Source organism: Tursiops truncatus, chromosome 6 (assembly GCF_011762595.2).
Source record: "Tursiops truncatus isolate mTurTru1 chromosome 6, mTurTru1.mat.Y, whole genome shotgun sequence".
NCBI lineage: Eukaryota > Metazoa > Chordata > Mammalia > Artiodactyla > Delphinidae > Tursiops > Tursiops truncatus.
Window position 1 is genome coordinate 87,458,956 of NC_047039.1, and position 15,942 is coordinate 87,474,897.

At 35.8% G+C, this 15,942-nt stretch overlaps 1 pseudogene; it reads right to left on the reverse strand.

Annotated features, from left to right (window-relative positions):
- Positions 1–62: 62 nt before the first annotated feature.
- LOC109552369 (olfactory receptor 13C7-like) lies at positions 63–6,941 on the reverse strand (annotated as a pseudogene).
- Positions 6,942–15,942: the final 9,001 nt, after the last annotated feature.

The window sequence follows — 15,942 nt, forward strand, 5'->3', positions numbered from 1 at the left end:
GCCCCCAACTCAATTAGTATTATTTATTATTCTCTGGTATTAAATGTCAGATGCCTGTGCAGCATAAATTATAGCATTTAGAGTGAACTAAATTTAGAAAAAATACGTAGGTTAAGAAGAAATTACCAATTTGAAAAAGTAGGCTTATCTGAAAAAGCTTTAACAGAAAGTTATTGAGAAAGGAGGATTCATTTCGGGAGCAAAGGTTGAGTTTGAATGCAAATCTTTGTTATTAAAGTCAAAGAGGAATTGTTTTTCATAAAAGGTTACATTCTGTTCCATATGCTTCAACTCTGACTTGGACCTAGAGGGAAAATAAAGTTCAGTTTTAATTTTTTATTGACATTTGTCATTTTCAATTGTTTACATCATTCTAACCTAACTTTCCTGCATCCATTACAGGGTGGGGATGCAAAATTCTAACAGCTCATTTCAGGCTCTTATCAGTGCAAGATGGGTCAGTGCTGCAAATAGATTGCAGGGGCAAGAGTCACAAAAGCTGAATTTGAGATCTTTTTTACCTTCTCATATACTGGCTGGACAAACTTCAGCAAAATATTTCAACTTTCAAAGTCTGAGGCTCTAAATTTGTGTAATAGGAATAACTGTACTAACTCATGGTAGTATTCTGAGAAACACATTAGATATTTGAAAGCACTATGCAAATGAAGGCAATTTACACAATTAATTGTGGAAAGTTTTCAGATAATTTCCCCCAAAAAACAGCAATACTTATTAAAGACTTTTTTCTGTTTGGGTCTTAAATCTTCAAATGTTGTGAGAAGATAGACAGTGATATATGTTTCATGTTTGAGTCGTATTACAAAAGGAACATACCAATTATATAATTGGGTCTAACTACATTCCCCCTGGGGTGTTGGGAAGTTTATCATCCTCCATGCTTACATTCCTAATTTTACTTTGTTGCAAATACTGGATCCCTCCCTGGCTTGCCCCAAAATGCATTTAAACTGCCTTGCTATGCTAATGGTTGGTCTTTTGGAGGACATTTCTGGAGCTCAAAATGTAAAGGAGCAGTTAGATAACCCCAAAGGTCCCAAGAATCTCTGGATTATCTTACATATTTCTTTTCTGAGATTGAACTAGAAACTCTGGACCTGAGAGTCAGAATATTTTAAATAGATTCATCTATCAGTTTTACCTGAGGAATAAACTAATGATAAGTCAAAACTTGAAGAAAATAATTACAGCACCTTACTTTTTATCCAATGCTCACTAATATCCCCTCTCTTTATCCTGAAAATTATTACATAAAATGGAAAGCATTTCTTGAGGCTGTAAAGCAAAAGAATACTGATTTCAAATCAAGGAAAGGAAACCATTCCTCAGGCTCAGAGTTACCTAAATGTCATAATGTTCCATATTCTTCTGTTGTAAATGTGGTTTTTCAAATTAAGGGTAAGATATCAATTTTAAATGCTTTAACTGGATATATTTATTTTTTCACTTGTCAAGTTTTCATTATTTAGTGTCATAAAGCTTCATGTTATATTTTAGACCCTTACTGGGTCATTTTCACAATAAAGATCTTAGGTAGGAATTGGCTTCATTTAAAGAAGAGAAAAAAAGAAGTTCCAAATCTTTCAGTTTCAAATCTAGGTACTCTAAAATAAAATTCAGTGCTCTTTGCTACATCTGCCTCTTCAGAAACATTTATTCTGCCTCTCCTCCCCTCCCCAGAGCAGATAGAATGAGAGCATTAGATTCCTTTAATTGGTGATCTTAGAGAAATTATTGCAAAACAGATGTGTTATCTGTTATTTTCTTTAGCATCTAAACAATTTGAATGCTATTATTGGACCTATAATCTGCTGCAAAAATTAATTCTGTCCCAAACGTGCGGAACTGCAATGCAATCATTTGACCATCATCAGCAGTTGCTATGACCACTGTAATAAAAAAATATTTTTTTAAAACATTTTTAAACGTAGCTGAGATACCATATCACCTAAATGATTATACTCAAAATAATTGTTGAATTCAAATTAAGACAAAAATATGATTCCTATATCTAACCCTCTAAATACGAATAAACACAAACCACCTCTTCCATGAACCCTTTCGGGAAGCTCCTTGGGCCAGGATCACTGTAATCAGTACCTCTTTATCCTAGTGCCCCTGAGTTCCAGAGTAAGCTTTGACTCCAGAGAATAGATTATGTAGAAGCAAAAATCTACCACAGGCCCTTTATCTCTTGTTTTGATTATTTGTGACCTGGATTAATCTACTAACTTTGTATGACAGAAATGTTCCAGGAAAAAAAGAGCATCTATTCTATCTATTCCTACATTGTGCCAAGTGATATAATTTGTAGGAGAAATTCGGCTTAGTGGAACAAATTTGTGGTTGTCCCGTTCTCCATACATCTGTCATTCTGTTTGGATTCCAAGTTTACTTAATTTAGCCTCTCTCCAATTGCTATTAAAACCAGTATGATTAACACAGCACAACTTTTCCTATCTGAGATAACACAGTGTTTTGGAAAGACTGTGAGCTTTAGAGCCAGTCAACACTTGTGACTTCATTTGCTCACCACCATCCTTAATTATATTGCCTGGCACACACTAAGCCATTGCCATATATATGTTGAATGAATTAATGAACAAGCATTTGGATATTGCATTTCACTTGCAAAGCGCTTTCATCATGTGATATCATTGTATTCACTCATGGAATCTATGAAGAAGCTATTGGTAACTTTACAGATGAGTAAACCTAGACTCTGAAAAGTAGTGCAGCCCTCACTTCCCTAGCATGAGAAAGATCTAGAATTTGAAATTAGGTTTCCTAAGAATGTAATTTTGGGCCTCATACTCTTTTTTTTTTTTTTTTTTTTTGCAGTACGCGGGCCTCTCACTGTTGTGGCCTCTTCCGTTGCGGAGCACAGGCTCCGGACCTGCAGGCTCAGTGGCCATGGCTCACGGGCCCAGCCGCTCCGCAGCACGTGGGATCCTCCCGGACCGGGGCACGAACCCGTGTCCCCTGCATCGGCAGGCGGACTCTCAACCACTGGGCCACCAGGGAAGCCCCCCTCATACTCTTTTAATTCCAACTAATTATGACCCCAGTAAGAGTCAAATGTGTTTTAAGTTCCTAATCTAAGCCATAAACTTAGTATATGTGATAACAGTTAAATTCAGAACAGGCTGCTCCACTATACAGGGGAGCCCACAGTTGCTGAGAAAAGCTTAAAAATGTGAGCATAATGTCACAGAGCTCTTAAGAGACGTAGCCAGATGTTTTTAAGCTCATGTACATTTGACTACTATTGCTTATAATGTTCAACATATCCTAGGGCATATGGAGGAAAACTGACCACCAAATGAACATGTTCTTTTTCACCCAGTGAGCAATACCTCCATAAACTCACTACTTCTAGAAGAGAAGTTTTCTAGGGGTAAGGGGTAAAAGCTATTAAAAAACAACAACAAAAAAAAAGCAGGAATAGTAGAAGGGTTAGGTTCCTATGGCCCCCAGGGCATCAATCTTTCAACTTATAAATGGAGATGTTTTTCTTTTTCTTTGGATATCTATTGAAGTTCCTTTCGTTCTTGGAAGTGAAAAAAAAAAACCCTGAAAAACCCAGGCAGAATGAAGCAGTTATTATTACTTTGGTTACTTTAATAACTAAAGCAATCAGTTAAGACTTAGCTGCAAAGGACCCAACAGAGCTTTAGTCTCACTTCAGACTGATGCTGGATTCACTTTAATTTTCACAGACTGTTACAGGACTGAGCTGAGAACCCACAGGAAATGGGAGGACCATGTTTCTGCCAAGGGAATTAAAACTTTTTGATACCAAATTTGACCTAAAATGAACTACTGTTTGTCTAGTTCCATACAAAGATGAATTTTGATTCAGGTTCTCTACAAGCTAGAGGAGGAGCCAATGATTGTCCTGAAAAACAATGTTTACAGACCCACCAAGCACAGGTCACAGTTCCATATTGGTGAGAAAAGCACATGACCCTGAAGAATCCCTCTATATTAACCTTTTTTCTGAGTTTTAATCTTCTATACTCCCTCGGTCAAAATTCAAAAGGTTCCAAATTGCCTGGAGAATAAATTATAATTCCTGAATACTCCATTTAATATACCTCACAAACTGGCAAATCTTTGTTCCTCTTTTTCTTTCTTTTTCTGTCTATTGCACCCATGTACATTGTTTTCTTGTCTAGAAGCCCCACTGATGCATTCTGGTTTCAGCCCATTACCTAAGACTATTCCTCCTCAGCTGATCAAGGTCAAACTCAATTGATGCAATGAAATATTGCCTTAGCCCTCTCTCACAGGATCTCCCCTTCTTTGAAGTCTGATTGTACTTACTCTTAGAGTTCGAATAAAACATGTGCAGTGATTTCAGAGGCTTCCCCCAAGAGAAGCTGTCAGGCTTCCTGCCAACAGACCTCACCAGACAGCAATACTGTGTGTTTTGTTGTTGTTGTTGCTGCTGTTTTTTTAACTAAGGTCCACATTCTGTTCCTTAGCCCTACAAGACTCAAAGTTGATTGGTTAAAACAAGAAGCTAGATCTCGTTCACAGGGGTTGATTCACACTAGCTCACAGATACTACTATGAAGCAGAGTGCCATCCTTTACAATGCGAAACCTAGGCCAAAGTGGAAGAGCCACTTCATTCCTTTGCTCAGTCCATTCTTTCCTTCTATACAGGTGACCTGGATGTCTGCTTCTCATCAGAAGGGGGAAACTAGGTCAAATCAAGGGGATTACTTATATGAATAGCATATTTACTAGAATCAGGCTAAAAGGAACGCCAGATTCATCACTCTCTACATTAAGTATAACCTCTCCAAGGTTATACTTGACTTAAAATCTGTTGGATGAGCATTGAATGAAAGGAAGTTCCCAGGGTCCCTTTCATTCTCCGTGCTAAGCAACCACTTAATGACTGATTTTTTTTTCTTTAACTAGATTGAAAACTCTATTTTTTAAAAAATGCCTTGTCTAACTAAGCTCTAACCTATTTTTTTTTCTTTTAAGTGCCTTCATGTTTTTCTTCCCATCCATTATGTGTTGTTTTTATGGTGTGAGAACTCCATTTTCCTTTCATGTAACTGTAAAAATACTTAATCTGTGACACTCTAAACCCATTATCACAATGTTCTCAGAGAAGTGGACAACCACATTCTCTAGAAACTGAGTAATTTTTATGTCACTTAACAGTAATCATCATTTTCATTCAAAGATGTCACTGCTCATCTGTTGAAACACAAGATAGACCAAATTTCCCCATCAGATGGGGCATCTGCACTAAGCCTCACATTGCCTCAGATACCTCTGCACAGAAGTATGCTTGCCAGATTGCAGCCAAAAGGATATCAGCCCTAGGAAAATAGCATCATTTTTTTCTACTCCTGCCTATAATGTATACATAGCCAAAAGTGGTCATCCCTCTCTAAGGTCAAACACTACCCTGTTATGAATTATTTAATGGTGAGTTTCTATAGCACTCTGACACTTAACAAGGCACTTTCTACTTTACCTTCCTAAGAAAGATATGAGACTAGAAAACTGATGCAAATAGAGGATAAGAAGTTAAACTAGTTACAAGGTACTTCTGTTCACATAAGATTACAGAACTCATCATTCCAGAGTTAAACTATAATAAATTCTGTGAAGGTAGGTGGTTTGGATGAGAATCATTTTACCCATAGATTTCTTTCCCTTTTTTTCTTTAAGCCAGTCATGAAGAATATAGGCCCCAGATTTCTCTCACATTTAGATGTTAGGAACAGAAAAATAAGTATTTCAAGAATTAATCATACTACCAACCCTTACATTTACTTTGGAACTCCAGGTGAGAACTAGTCCTGCATTCAGAGTAAATGAATTTTTTACAAAAAAAACAACATTCACATTTCCTCTGAGGAGCATTTCCGACAGAGTACATTCTTCAGAGCTGCGTTCACATCTTTGTTCCTCAAACTATAGATGAGGGGGTTGAGCATAGGAGTCACGACACCATAGAAGAAAGAGATGATTTTGTCTGTGACTTGTACTTTGTCTGCACCAGAGAAGTCTTTAGCTTTGAGTTTTGCATACGTGAAGAGGATGGTTCCATAGAATATAATCACCACTGTGAGGTGGGCAGAGCAGGTGGAAAAGACTTTGTGCCTTCCCTCTGCAGAAGGAATCCTCAGGATGGTGGGGAGAATGAAAACATAGGAAACAAAAATGAAAAGTACGGGAACCAGAAGAAAAATCATAATAGCAACAACCATGCTAATAACATTTATGGAGATATCAGCACAGGCCAATTTTAAGACAGCCAAGATTTCACAAGTAAAATGATTAATGACATTATCCCCACAGAAGGGAAGCCGCATGCCAAGAGACATCTGCAACACAGAATTGACACCCCCTGCAATCCAGGACCCAGCAGCCACAGGCACATACAAATTCTTGCTCATAATGACAGGGTATCTCAGAGGGTTACAGATGGCCACATAGCAGTCAAATGCCATCATGCTTAGAAGGACACACTCTGTGGTTCCCATAGCAAAGGAGAGAAACATTTGCACTCCACACCCAGAGAAGGAAATGGTTTTCTTTGAAGCTAAGAACCTGCTGAGAAATAAGGGAATAGAAGAACTGGTGTAGCAAATATCCAAGAATGATAAGTTACTGAGGAAAAAGTACATGGGGGTGCGCAGGTGAGAGTCACAGACACAATGATGATGACTCCATTTCCCAGCAGGATCACCAGGTACATAAATAGCACCAGCAAGAAATAAATGGCCTCAAGCTCTGGGTAGCCAGAAAGCCCCAGTAGGACAAATTCTGTAACAGAAGACTGATTGGTCTTTCCCATGTTAATATTTTCTTTCACCAAAAGGAATTCTGCAGCAGCCAGAATACACGTGCATGTTACCGCAGTGTTTGTAAGAGTTATTTGCACCCTTAAGTGGCTTCCCTTATGGGTAATGTGGACCTATAATTAGATACACAGATATAGCATAAGAACATATTACAATCCTCTAAGCTAAGATCAGTTAGACTTTTAGAACACATGAAGGAGGCTTTAACTCCAAAAAAATATGCCCTTGTTAGAAAACAGATTCAGAACACATACAACTGGGTTAGAATTGTGTATCTCACTTACATTATGAATTTGAAATTATTGTGAATGCAATGTCACCACAACATTTTGACCAAACAATCCAAAACACAACCAATGTTAGCCTTAGCAAAAATGACTGTTCTACAGTTACTAAAACATAATGGTTAGTTGTAAATCCTGATTCAACAGTAATTTAACCTCAGTGGCAGCATTGCTTTGTGGCTAGAAGAACAAACTGAAGAGACACATTATTAGAGAAATGATATTTGGTTATTTCTAATTTGGGGAGAAATATATACCTGCGATATCCTAAGAATATTAATCAAAGGCATTAGTAATGGTTAAAAAAGAAAATATAGTTAGATAAAATTACTCTTCTTAGTCTTTTTCAGTACAAATTGAGACATGTAGGTAACCCTACTGTCCTGATAATGAATGACACATTGATCTCAGAAAACTCTAGTGCACATGTCTCAATCTACAGTCAAAACAAAAATAAATGTATAAACTAAGAAATTCAAGTGACAGGGGATTTACTCTTTTACCTCCAGGTATGAGAAAATACATATTATCTTCTCCCTGCATAGAAATCAGCTGCTTCTGCTGTAACAGCTGCTCTGCTGATCTTCCTCTCACTGCATATTCAGAAAACCCATAAAAGAGAGGGGTGAGTCATTCAAAAATATTCTTAAGCATTAGCAATACATTATAAGTATCTGTATCCCCACTTACTGGAATATAGAGTATTTCTATATTAAAATGCCAGAAACTGAGGTAGCCTTACTTTTTAATGAGATTGCAGGTCTCATAAATTCCATCCCAGTAAATTCAGTAAGATAACTATAAGAAGAATTATCTGCTTTTCACTTTTCATTAATATCAAGTAGCTGCCATTGCTACATTGTAAAAAGAAAAAAAAAAAGCAATTAACCACTAGCAAAATAGAACTGACTTCCAGTAAAATGAAAGTTGGGGCTTTTTACAGTCATTTCACTAATAGAGGATCCCTTAAAGGATTAGCCCAGTGGAGCACCAAACAACTTAAAAGTCATTGCTGCTTTAAGGATATTTCTAATCCCAAAAGCAATTTAAAGTTCACAATGTAGTTTGGATAGAATTTAGAAAATTTCTACTACGTTTGGGATGAAGTCCCTTAGAAGTAATTAAAACAAAGTTATTAATACAATTTAATTAAGGTGGAACTCACAAAACAAATAAATCTTCTGACCTTACACCCTCTGGGAAGACCAAATTTAGAACTGCTCTCCAGGTAAAATAGTCAAGACATAGAAATTAGAATTAACTATATCTGATGGAAAGATGTAGCAGTAATCTGTGACACTTAGGTCAAAATGATACTTGTTCTTAATAAAGTATCTGCTAATCACCTTTATTTTGACCTCTAAATCCTGGAGGCTCGGAACCCATAAGCTTCACTCTGGTCTCACTGATCTCTCTAAACAGCCAGAATCATGTGCACAGTCATTTTAATTTTGCTCATTCAGGCCCTCTGTTCAAATACACTCACAATACCCCGAAATTTATCCAACCTGTCCTTCAGTCATGCCCACATTGGGATGACACAATACAGAGTAGACCACATCAACAATTTCCATGATGTGAGCAGACCACACTTTACTTATGAACAGGAAAAGATGTTCCGACTTGAAGTGGATAATTATTATGACACTTACCATAACTATCTTTTGAAATCAATATCAACCCTTGAAGACTTCAATCATTTTACTCAGATGTTGTAAAATACTCCTCCAGCATGGAAACAAGTGAAAACATCGTGTAATTTTTAAAAGAAGGGAATAAAATTTGAGAACAATGCTTTTTTGTCAGTGGACAACAGTTTCAAAAAGTCATTGAGCAACATAATCCTAAACAATGGGAAAGCAACTTATGTCACGAAAGATGGTATTATATGCTTCAAAGAATCAAATTTGAAGAGCAGTTCTCCGAGTTGTAAACTTTATGTAACTACTTTTTCAGTATACTGGCTCATAATGCAAATGTTGGACATGTTTTCTCATTAATGAATGTTGAGTAGACAAAGGAAGTAAATAGTTTTGATGTGACCACAGTAAAAGCCATATTACAATGCAAATGGAAGACAGTCTGTAACTGCAAGGAGTTTTATAAGCAGATTACGCAAGACAAAGAAATGTTAAGTAGAGCCATATATTTATAGAAATATAATTAAAGAGGTATGTAGTATAGATACTTATAATTCATTCCAGATAAACAAGTAATTTTTAGTACAAATATTTCCTATACAATACTTTTCTTCTTTCCCAGTGTACATATGGAAAGGCAATTAGAAATAATTCAAATTTAACTGGGCACCATCTATTTTTATTTGCAAGCCTAGCAACCCTAACTTCATGTGGCTAGGATTCACATGGAATCCAGTCCAAGCCTGGGTTGTCCCACCCAGCACCACGGCCAGTTTTGGCCATTCCCAGGCAATGGAGGGAGTCCTGCACGTTCTCCAGGTATCTGAGCAGTACTACTCACAATAATACTGTGAAGCAATATTATTTTCAAAACCTTCAAATGAGAAACAAAGACAGTATTCAGTGTATTTCCCTGAACCACTCTGATAAATACAGCTTGTATATCTGTTGTCTCAAGTGTAATCAGCCACCACATAAATATCACCTACAGCTATGATACATATATATATATATATATATATATATATATGGTTGTCCCTTCCAGGATACATATTGTAGGAAGAAACATTTAAGATGGACTAATACGAAACTCGTGATCAAGTACCGCTCTTCAACATTTCTAAGTCTAGACTATCATCTTGTCATCTCCCTTCTTGGTTTCATTCAATTCAGTGTGTACTAATTGAGGCCTCCTTGTTCTAGGAACCAGGTCTGCTTCTTCCCTAGATCCCACGAAATTAACTTTAGTCCTCTGCTAAGTACTATAGCCCATTACAACAATGGCAAGTTGATGCCTAGGGTTTTAATATCTGGGGTCAAATCCCCTAATGTCAACGCCCATCTATCCTCCGGAGATTGCCCTGGATTCTCCATTCATGCTGCTCTCCCTCAGGCTAGGCCACACATCATTCCATGCTTCTCCCTGGAGGGGCTGGAGCCCCCTGGAGGGGCTCGAGCACTGCTCGAGTTCCCTAACTCCCAGGTCCCTCTGTATCTCTTAGTTATGGATGGCATTCAAATACCATCTTCTTGTCCCTTTACCAGGAAGCCGGTACACCTATCCATTTCAATCCATCTAAAGACAAACTAACCATGTAATTAGTTATCAGTCACTTAATCTGGCTCACGCCTCTTCTGTTCCCTAAAATAATGTACTCTATTCAAATACAGCTATATTTTATATGAATTGTGAACAAAATTTTGATTTCATGATAGGCCTTCATCACCTTAAAGTTAGATAAAGGCAATGTTTTCATACATTTTTATTGAATGGGCACAGAACCTCATCTAGATCCTCAGGCTAAAATTTATCTAAATTGTTAACATTAGCCATAATACAGCTACACTGTGATCAGTATGTTAACTCATTTAATCATGAGAATCTCTCACAGCCTCATTATCATTTTCTCTCTTGCCTGTTTCTCTAACAGGTGGGTTTTGTACATGGCAGAAAAGAATCTATCAAGACAGAAGAGTGACAGACTGATGGAATAGTAGAAGGCAACAAGTAAATACCAATTAGTCCATTATATAAGAAACAGAACAGGGACACCATATGGGGTCAGTTACCTAGAATTTGAATGGAATATCTCCAACACTAAACAGTGGAAGGATCTGAGCTGTGGTTAAAACAAAACAAAACCAAAAAAACACTACCAATCAATAAATTTGGTTGAGATAGCAAGAGATGGAGGCAAGGGGAAAACAAATATAGCACAGATCAATCTAACTTAACTCAGTTCCAATATAGGTCTCTGTATGAGGACTGTTTCTTAATAAATTTTTAATCTAATTAATCATCAATAAACAACTTATTATGAAAGTAATGTATTTCCAGTTTTTGCAGAGAGCAAACTAGCGTAATCTTTTGACTTCTTCCCCACTCAAACATGGAAATGACATAGAAATAGGATTAAAAATATATCAACCTGAAGCATAGAATGAAACTGGGAGAAACCCAAGGAAACAGAACGTAGCCACTGACAAGAAATAGATTGTGGGAGTAGTTCTGAGTAGAGTTCTTCCTTCTCTGTTGCATTGCCATGAGGAAATTATGCTTGATCCTTCTATAACCCTTGCAAGCAAAGGTACATAAGGCAACATGTGGTCCAGAGCTAAGAAGAGTGGTCCAGAGCTAAGAAGAGTTGAAGAGTGAATAACTCACTACAAGTACACACAAAGCAGCCTACCAACCTAGGGAGTTCCCTCTTTCTGTCTCATCTCACTACACAAGATGAAATATTTTTACCAATGAAGAAAAGGACTTAGAAGAACAGCATCCAGGAAGAGGTGAAGGATAAGTACCCTAAGAGTTAGGGTTTCCAGGTGAGCAACCATATTTGCACATACCCCAAGTGTAGTACAATGGGCTCTCTACTTTTGTACTCACCTGAAGTAGCACAAGTTAGGGCCTGGACTTTTGCCTTTTCCGTATAAGGTACACATTACTGACCAAGGTACCTCAGAGGAAAACAAATTCTATAGAGAAGAATAATGTGATAAATGGTGAACACAACTTTTATAAAAGAAAGATAATAAAATGTGCAACCCAAGATCACATGAGACAGAATTCATTGAACAAGAGAGCGCAAAAATTTTGAAAGAGCCAAATAAATATCCTTGATGAGATAAGGAAGTATATTCCTGGCATAAAGCAGAAATAAGCAGTCACCAAGAAAAGAATCATACGGTAATACTGGGTATTAAACATTTAACAGTTGAAATAAGAAACTCAATAAATGGGATATATAGCAGAATGAAAACTATATGAGGCATTAAAATAAGCTTCAAATACTTTCAAGTAATTTAAATCATTCATAGAATGATTGACCATATAGATTTAAGCTAGAAAAATTTTTAAAAAGAAAATATAACTAAAAATATCCCAAATGTTAGGAACTTACACATGGACTCCTAATAACGTATAGTATGAGGAAGAAATCACAACAAAAAATAAAGCTGTTTTGAATCAAATGGTAATGAAGATACTACTAAAAACTTATGGAATCCAGCTAAAGCCAGTGATCAGAAGAAAATTTATAGCCCCAAATATATTTATTAGAAAATAATCTTAGATTCTATCTCCAAGTTTAAAAAAAGAACAGAAAACCATACCAACATGTTCCATACTACCCCATCTATTCTGCTACTGAGGTTACCAATGGAATTTTTTATTTACATTACTGTATTTTTCAGTTCCAGAATCTCCTTTTGGTTCTTATTTGTATTTCCCATCTCTTTTCCAAGACTTTCTATTCTCTGCTTAGGCCTTCTATTTTTTTTCATTTGTTTCAAATGCATGCATAATTGCTCACTGAAGTATTTTATAATGCTGCTTTAAATTGCTTGTAAAATAATTCCAACATGTTCATCTTGTCATTGCATCTGGAGATTGTCTTTTATCATTTACATTGAGATGCCTGATTCTTTGTTTGAAGAGTGATATTCATTTTTATCCTGGATATTTTATGTACTATGAGAATCTGGATCTTACTCAAATCTTCTGTTTTAGCAGCTCTCCTCTAAAACCATACCCTTTCGGGAAGGGAGTCACTACCTCATTCATACCAGATGGGGTGGAAGTATAGGTTCACCGCATGGCCTTCATGACACAATGGGGATAGGAAAATCCATTGCCAATGGGATGTAGGGAAAGCCCTGACTCCCCACTAGTACTCTTCTGAAATCCTGTCTGGAGGGGAAGGGCACCTGCTACAGCTGGAAGAGGGTGGAAGTCTAGGCTTCCTACTTGATATTAGCTGAAGAAGAGGGGGAAGGGCTGCAGTATTTTTCTCTGGTGTTCGCCTGCAATATGGCAAGCATTGCCGAAATGTTTTCTATCCTGCTAAGCTACTCTCCTCTCGGTCCTTTGGCTACGGAGAGTAAGATTTCCTTGGTGCTTTTTTGTTTGTTCCCATTGGTGTTTCCAAGTTGTAGGCTTATCTAGAATTCAGTCTGAGATATATAGAAGGCAATAAGGAAATCCAGGAAACCCATTGCCTTTTGGTTGCTTGGGTCCCAAAGGCACTAGCTGGTCTTTTTTCTCTCTACCTTTCCCAGTCTTCTTAGGCTTTTTAATATATAATATCCAGAGTTTTAGCTGTATTTAACAGAATAGGGAGAAGCGTTCCAACTTGTTGGAACCAGAAGTCCTATATCTATTTAAAAAGTGAATTCATTATTATAATCTTCCCTAAAAAATATTTAGCTCAAATAACTCCACCATGAATTATTTCAATCTTTTAAGAAAGATTGAAATTGAAATTTCTTCTTTTAAGAAAGAAATAAATTCAGTTTTACACAATCTATTCACAGATAGAAAATGCAGGAAAGTTTCCCAATTCATTTTATGAGGCTAGCATAAACTTCATACCAAAATCTAACAGGATTATGTTTAAAAGGAAAATTAAGAGCCTAGCTCTCATAAACACAGTTGGAAAAAAATCCTCAAAAAACCATTAGTACATTGAATGAAGTGCTATATAAAAGGAACAATAGCTTACAATTAAGTGGAGTTAATTCTAGAAATGTAAGAGTGGTTTAACATTCAAAAATCAAACAGTAAAATTATAGTAATATTATTAAAAAGAAATATCATGTAATAACATTCATGGAGGCAGAAAACTATTGTAAAATTATTGTTCTTTGTTTTTAACCTTATGGAACAAGTTTCACTTTGCCTTGTCTTATTTATGTATTTAGCTATCTGAAAGCAAGAACCTTGCCTTTTCATCTCTGTACATCCTCACAATTTTGACATCAAAATTTAGTGAAAGATCTTTCACATAATCAGATCTTAAATGGGAATAAAAGAAATATAACAAATGTTTTTAATGTTATTAAAGTACTGTTGCCCATTACTTTTTCTAAATTATTCACACTAACTTCTTGCCTCATGGTTTATCTTTTTTGTTGTTTTTTGGTTTTTTTGTTTTTGTTTCTTTCATGGTTTATCTTTTACAAATGATCCTGGGTCTCCATGTTAAAGTCACATCCCTCTTACTAATATATATACTCTAGAGGTGCTGGTATGATATAAATGTGAATGGAATTAAAATAAGAGCTATCACAACACAGTCAGAGAGCCAACCAACAGGATAAGTGGAGTTAGAGGAAGCAGTTGGGAACAAATGGCAGTAATGTGTTGCCAATTCTCTTGAGGCTGGGCATCTACACCTTCAGCTATTACAGCCTTATATCTCCCTACTCCAGCAAGGAAAAATGAACCATATTGCACTGGATTTTCCATTCTACAAAAATCGTAACATTTAATGCTGGGAATGGGCTTTTACTCATTAGGAATAGGGAATAAAGAGAATCATTGATTCTAGTCTTTCACCATTGTCGTTATTGTCAAAAGTAGAAAATTACTGTTTCACTCTCCATTTATTTTTTGTTCCCTATTTTCCATTTAGATATTTTGAAATCAGTTAAAATTGCCTGAAAAAATAACACAGAACAATTCAAAATATACAATTATTTTTTAAAGTAGGTTAGAAAGTTAGAAATGCACTATGCTCTTGAGTTTATTATATATAGTATATGCATATGACTATATTAAAATATTAATAGTTACTATAACTGAAATGGATGAATTTAATTTCTTCATTTGAATTTTTCCAAATTTCCCAGATCTTTTCCAATAAGTATGTATTATTTATTTAATCAGAAAATTTTTATTTTTATCTTTTTTTATATTGGAGAATATATGATTTATAATGTTGTGTTAGTTTCAGGTGTACAGTAAAGTGATTTAGTTATACATATACATATATCTAATCTTTTCCAGATTCTTTTCCCATATAGGTTATTACAGAGTATTCAGTAGAGTCCCCTGTGCTATACAGTAGGTCCTTGTTGATTATCTATTTTATATATAGTAGTGTATATATGTTAATTTAATACATTTTTAATTTATTAAAAAATAATCATTTAATAAGTTAGATTTAATTAGATCTTTGAGGCAATATCCCTAAAGCTTTAAGAACTACTACTACTCTCCACATAATAGTTTAGAGATACTATTTAAATCCCTTCTGAGATTATAGAGTCTCTTAGAAGAAAACAAAGAAGGATTTAAATTGCTATCAGAGCCACTGATGGGTCCTAAGGAAACTTTTAAGGCTCAGAGATTGGGGAATATTTGCAAGATTTACTATCGATACGAACTCAAGACAGAACATTCAGGTAAGAATGACAGCCTTACCAAACAGCTCAAAAAAAGAAGAGAGCTAAGATGTCAGCTGGCTTGAGGAAGTGCAACCACAATGAATTTATTATGAATTTATTACCAAGAAGTTGGTAAAATACTGGAATAGAATAAGGAATGATATATAGTGATGAGTGTGCTTGTGTCTAACACTACATCCTTTTTTAGAAACTGAAGTCCCAACAGGACATGCTACCTATTGGGTGTGGAGAAGGTAAGAATCCTACATAAAAAATTAAATAGGAAGTACTGGGGCAGAATTGTAAAGATTTGTTTCAGAAAAAGAAAGAGAAATGGAAATAATAAGTTCTCAATAATTTACTTTTTATATATTTTTTAACTTTTTACTTTGAACTGATTTTAAACTTTCAGAAAATTTACCAAATTAGTTCAAAGAGTTCCCTTACATCTCTCAACTAACATCCAATGTCAATATCTTACACAACCATA